We start from the raw sequence: 6,897 nt of genomic DNA, 5'->3' as shown, positions 1-6,897 counted from the left end.
CAAATCAGACTTGCTGTCTAGATTCATGGGATCCATCGAAGACGACAAGTACTTGAGAGACATAGTCATTAGTTTCCTAAGTATGAATTAGTTGAGAACAAGTTGAGAATTTTTCTTCTTATGAACATTGAAGTTGCGGAGTGTGTATTGTGTGGCTTGAAGTTACAGTGTTAGACTGTTAGTGTTATGTGAGATAGATGGAAATTGGGAGAGAACAATGTCATTTCCGAACAAAAAAGGTCAGGGACCATTTTGTCTCCTGTTAGAGTTGTCAGGGACTATTTTGTCATCTGTTAGAGTTGACAGAGCAAATGACCTAAGTGACTAACGGAGTTAATTGTTAGGGATCAATTGAATAATTAATTTTAGTTGAGGACTAAAGTATTTGGTTCGAAATTCTTTAAGAACCAAAATGGGTATATACTCTTTGTTTTATTTATATTCAATTTATTTTAATTTTAAAGTCACTCATTTTTAAATCAATTATATTTTATTTAAGGGCAATTTACGTAAATAAATAAAGTGGGAGAGTTATTTACGTAAATGTGCAAATCTGTATGTTGTTAAGATTTTGTGCAAAATGGATTTATATGTAAACCGTGGCAACCCACCACGGTTTCTAAACATGCATAAACCGTGGGAGGTCACCACGGATTAGGAGCAAATTTTTGTAGGAGGAAACCGTGGTAGGTCACCACGGTTTATGAAGAAAATTTGGCAAGAATAAAACGCGGGGAGTCACCACGGTTTATGAAGAAACTTGTTTGCACATAAAACCTTGTGGGTCACCACGGTTTATGTGTGGTAAATAATGGCCAGAAAATCTTGTTAATTTTATGTCCAAGAGACACAACTTATTTTTAATTTTTTTATTATTCTTGTTAAATTTTTTATAATTATATTTTTTATTATTATATTTTTCATCTCAAATTTTTTTAATGAAAAAAATGAGAATAAATTATATTTTCATAATTTGTTCTAGTTTATCACCAAGCAGAATTACAAGAACACAAAATTTTGTGTCTCTATCCATCAATGTCTTGTCCTGTCCTATTTTCAGTGTCTTATCCTATTTTGTTGTTGAAAACAAAGGCAGCCTAATAAATACACACTATATAGTACATTTTATAAAGAAAAAAATCATCTATTTCTATTGAATATTTATAATAAAATTTTTTCGTTCTCTTTATGTATTATTGACTAATATATACTATAAAATTTTTACATGTATTATCAATTAGTTTTTCATTATGTTTATTCCTATTTTTCATTTTACACTATATTTAAATATTTATTATACTATAAAAAAATATTAATGAACATAATAAAATAATTACTTATTAATATTTTTTAGAGTACTCATTAATATTCTTAAAATATAATAAATATTTTTTATTTTAAATTTAACAAATACTAATGTATCAATATACACTTATATGTGAATTTATTAAATCTATATAAAAGATTTAATCAATAAGCATGTTAATGAATATTAATATACCAATATTAACAAGTAATTATTTTATTGTACTCATTAATATGTTATAGTGTAATAAATCTTTATTTTATAAATGAAAAAATAAAGATGTATATAATGAGAGAGGTCACCTTAAGCTTAAACGAACTTTTGAGTAGTTTTTATAAGTTCGCCTAAGATTTTGAAAACTTCATAAAAACTCAAAATAAAAAATAAAAACACAGATTCCAAACATTAATGTTAGTGTAATTTATTTTTAAAAATATTTTTTTTATTTTATAATAGAAAAAAATCCAAAAATTTCATGGTGTTTATTATTAGAGTCTAATTTTTTTCTAATTTATTTTACATAACAAATTTTAAATATTTTAAATTTATTAAATTTCATCATCTTAAATTAAATATTAATTTTTTATTTTTTAGTAAATAGACATCAATTTTTTAAGCACTATAAAAATCATTTTCTTAGTATTATCTGATTTTTTTTATTGTACTCTTTCTATTATAAAAATAATGATTTTTATAATAAACAGCTTTGTGTCTCTTGGACATAAAATTAACAAGATTTTCTGGCCATTATTTACCACATATAAACCGTGGTGACCCACAAGGTTTTATGTGCAAACAAGTTTCTTCATAAACCGTGGTGACTCCCCACGGTTTATGCTTGCCAAATTTCCTTCATAAACCGTGGTGACCTACCACGGTTTCCTCCTACAAAAATTTGCTCCTAATCCGTGGTGACCTCCCACGGTTTATGCATGTTTAGAAACCGTGGTGGGTTGCCACGGTTTACATATAAATTCATTTTGCACAAAATCGTAACAACAAACAGATTTGCACATTTACGTAAATAACTCTCCCACTTTATTTATTTACGTAAATTGCCCTTTATTTAACTATAAATTTTATTAAATATAGACAAATTAAAAAGATAAATAAAAAATTTTATTAATCACAATTTATTTTTTCTTTTCATGATGATATGATATCTAATTATCTATTAATATTATTTTTTTAATAAATACTTGTAGTATATAATAATAGGTAAAGACTTACATGTAGTTGTCTCCATATGAAGTTGATAGTTGAAAATAATTAGATGATATTTAGTTAAACTTGTCAAATCATCTAACGGTTCTTAAATATCAACTTCACATGAAAATAATTGTATGTGAGTTTTTATCTATAATAATATAATAATAAAATAAATATAAACTAATTAATAAAATATTAAAATTAAAAATGATAATTATTTTTATAAAAATAAAATAAAAATATTTATAATAAAAAAATAATCAAATTTTAAATAATTATTTAATTATATTAGATTAACCGATTCAACTAGTGACTTATCGATTGAACTAATAATTCAGTGATCCAATAATTTAATTAGTTCGATCACCAATTTAATTTTAACAACTAGCAAGTGACCTATACAACGCGGAAACCATCAAAGAACTCACGCAATTTTGTTTTAAATTCCTAACGATTATATTTCTTAACGATTATACTAACAGAGTAATAAGTGTTTTACGCAATAACATTACCAACATAATAGCCTTATGGGAGAAGCTTAATGGGACTATTAGATGATGATAAAAGAGGAGCCTTTGAAGACTGTTACGCCTTTCATAATAATAAAGATGATGGTAGTGCTCGTGATTTAGTTGAGAAAATGCAAAAAGGTTTGAATAAAAAGCGGTATTTGTTTATAAAAATAGGATATTGAGATATACGTACAGAGATATAAGATTGTATTTGATAGAAAAGATATGAATACAAATATTATGTTTAAAGATATTGAATTAGTATATTTTATATCCATTTTAATAGAAATGACACATATACAATTTATTTTTTATTATTTTTTATTATTTTTATTAATTTTTTATTAATATATTTTTTATTTCAAATTTTTTAAATAAAAATAAATTAAATTTTCATAATTTATTCTAGTTTATCACAAAAAATAATATAAGAACACAAAATTTTGTGTTATCTTTTATATTTTATTCTCAATATTTTATCTTATTCTGTTTTCAAAAACAAACGCAACAAAAGAAACTATGATCGTCCTAAAGGCACAATTGCTCACTTTCTTAACAGCAATCATTTATGAAAGGAATTTTGCAGTAGAAGAATAGAAAGAAAGAAGAGGAAATTGAAAAACTAAAAAATAGAAAATATTGAATTTTGGTTTCAGTAAAACAAAATGAGTCATCCCCTCAATAGAGTTTTCCCTCTCTACTTATATAGCCCTCTTAAAACCAAGATTAGTTCTCTAATTATGATAATTAATCATCCTTAATTTCAACACCCCCTGAAACTCGAGCTTGGCCTTAGGACAACTCACAGTTTGAACCTCAGTCTTTCAAATATAGAGGCTGTCAAAGGTTTAGTAAGAAGATCAGCAACCTGGTCTGTCCCTTGAATATGCATAACGTGTAACTGTTTTTGATTTATCTTGTCCCTGATTAATTGTACTTCAAGCTGAAAATGTTTAGTCTTGTCATGTAACACAGGATTTGCCATTAACAAAATAGTGCTTAAGTTGTCACAATATATCGTTGGAACAGTTTGAAGCTTGACATCCAGTTCTTCTAATAAATGCTTGAGCCATTGTACCTCAGCTTCACAAGCTGCTAAACTCCTAAATTCTGCTTCTGCAGAGGAACAACTTATAGTTGGTTGTTTCCTGCACATCTAAGAAATTAAGTTAGCCCCAAAATACACACAATACCCTGACACCGACTTTCTATCTTCTAGATCAGCAACCCAATCTGAGTTTGCAAATAAATATAATCTCATATCATCACTTTTGTGCAGGACTAAACCATGATACTATGTGCCTCTCAAATATCTTAACACCCGTTTTGCTTCCTTCCAATGAGCTAAGAGGGGAGAATGCATAAATTGGCTAATTTTTGCCACAGCAAAAGAGATATCTCGTCTTGTGATGCATAAATATTGTAGAGATCCTACAACAGTTCGATAAAGCTTTGGATCTTCAAAACTCTTTGAACCTGCCGACAACAATTGTAACGAAGAAACCATAGGGGTTGGCATAGAGCTAGTTTGAGCCATCCCCAATTTTGATAATAAATCTGTAATATATTTAAGTCGCCAAAAAAAATCTGTAATATATTTGGTTTGTGAGAGATGCAAAGTTCTATTTTCAGTTTTGTGAATCTCAATCCCCAAAAAATAGCTTAAGTCACCTAAATCTTTTAATGAGAAAACAGTGTCCAATTTCTTAATCATGTCAGCCACACAATGTAAATTATTGCCAGTAATTATAATATCATCCACATAGCAAAGAATATAAATAATTGAATTGGTATGTTTCTTGATAAATAAAGAATTATCAGACTTGGCATTATTGAAACCAAAAGAGTGCAAAGTGGTGCTTAACTTAATGAACCACTCTCTCGGAGCTTGTTTCAAGCCGTAGAGAGATTTATTCAATCTACAAACATGTGTGTCAGACTTTTCTTCAAAGCCAATCGGCTGTGACATGTAGATTATTTGATGTGAATCCTCATTCATAAAGGCATTGTTGAAATCAAATTGCCTTATCACCCAATTCGAGAAAGAGCTAAGCTTAAGACTAGTCTAATTGTTGTAGGTCTAATTATCGGACTAAAATTTTGTTCAAAGTCAAAAACTTCTTCTTGGTGAAAGCCTTGAGCCACTAACCTAGCTTTATACTTGTGAATGGATCCATTAGGGTGTCCTTTAATGGTAAAAACTCATTTGCAACCTATAATTTTTGCATTTTCTGGCTTAGACACTAAAGACCAAATATTGGTTCTTTGTAGAACTTAAAACTCTTCTATCATCGCCTCTTTCCAACAAGAAAAACTGAGGACAACATGAGCTGTCTTAGGAGGTTGTTTATCATTAGTTTTGGACCGAATGGAAGAAAAAAACACTTTTGGTTTAGACTAATCTGTTTTAGACCTTGTCATCATAGCATGAGTATTGTGAGGAGTAATTGGTTGTGAATGGTGTGATGTTATAGAGGGTTGAGTGTTAGAGGATTCTATAAGTGGAAGAACAATGTCTATGCCAAAAGTGGGTTGCATTGGGCCTTGTGGCTGTGTTGGAGTAGGATTGTGGCTAGGACCAAAAGCATCCTCTAATTGATGACTTGGATAGTCATTAGTTGTGACAGAAGGAACACCTTTAATTGTATGTGAACTAAGTAGAGTGTCTTGTTCATTTAAGGTATATGGATTTTAATCAGTGACTGAAGTGACATGTGGAACAATAGTAGAAACAGGGTATGTTAAAAAATAAAAAGAACTATCTGCATCCTTCTTAGTTAAGTCAAGCTCATTAGTAACATATTTAGAGAGAAATAAGTCAGAATAAGAAAAATGAGATTCATCAAATTTAACATTCCTAGTGATATATATTCGTCTATTGGGTGATAGACATTTATCGCCTTTGTAATTAAGGGTATATCCAAGAAACACACACTTATGTGATCTATAGTCTAATTTATTCTGATTAAAAGATGTAAGAATAGAAAAACATGCGCTACCAAAGATTTTGAGAGATTGATAATTAGGTTTCTGTTTAAATAAGACCTCAAAAGGTGATTTTGTGACAAAATCGAAGTGGGTAACCTATTTATCAAATAAGTAGCTGTAATAACAGTTTCATCCCAAAAAATTTTTGGCATTTGAGTAGTGGATAACATGGCTAAACTCATTTATATTAAGTGCCGATGTTTCCTCTCAACTCTTTCATTTTGTTGGTGGATATATGGATATGAAAAACAATGTTAAATACCTTCTTGTGCAAGATATGTAGAGAAAGCTTTGGAAGTGTATTCACCTCCATTATCTGATTGTAAAGCCTTTAATTTGCAATTAGTTTGGTTTTCTATAAAATTTTTATATGAATGAAAGCTGTAAAAACTTGAGATTTGTGAGAAAATAAAAAAGTACATGTATATCTGGAGAATGCATCAATAAATGTAACATAATACTTGTAACCAAGATGAGAAATAATGGGAGAGGGTCCCCAAACATCTGTATAAACTAATTGCAATGGTGAAGTGTAAATAGTTAAAGAATTACTATATGAAATAAAATGCATTTTAGCTTGAACACAATTTTTACAAAAACTAGGCTTCTTATTATCAATACTATTATCAAAAGGAATGTTACATTGTGATAGAACAAGATGTACAGTTTTGGTGACAGTGTGTCCTAATCTCTTATGCCACAAATCAAAAGAAGGAAGAGAGATAGAGAAAGCTTTTGGACATGAATCTGTTTGTGAATGATAAGGGACAACAATATTAGAAAACTGATATAAGCCTCCTTGCCTAAAACCTTGTAGTAGAACCTTCTTGGTGAACTGGCATTAAACAAGACAATAAAATCCATGAAATTTAAAATAAACAA

This window comes from Arachis stenosperma, chromosome 1 (genome assembly GCF_014773155.1).
Source record: "Arachis stenosperma cultivar V10309 chromosome 1, arast.V10309.gnm1.PFL2, whole genome shotgun sequence".
In the NCBI taxonomy this organism is placed as follows: domain Eukaryota; kingdom Viridiplantae; phylum Streptophyta; class Magnoliopsida; order Fabales; family Fabaceae; genus Arachis; species Arachis stenosperma.
This window is presented reverse-complemented; position numbering follows the sequence as displayed.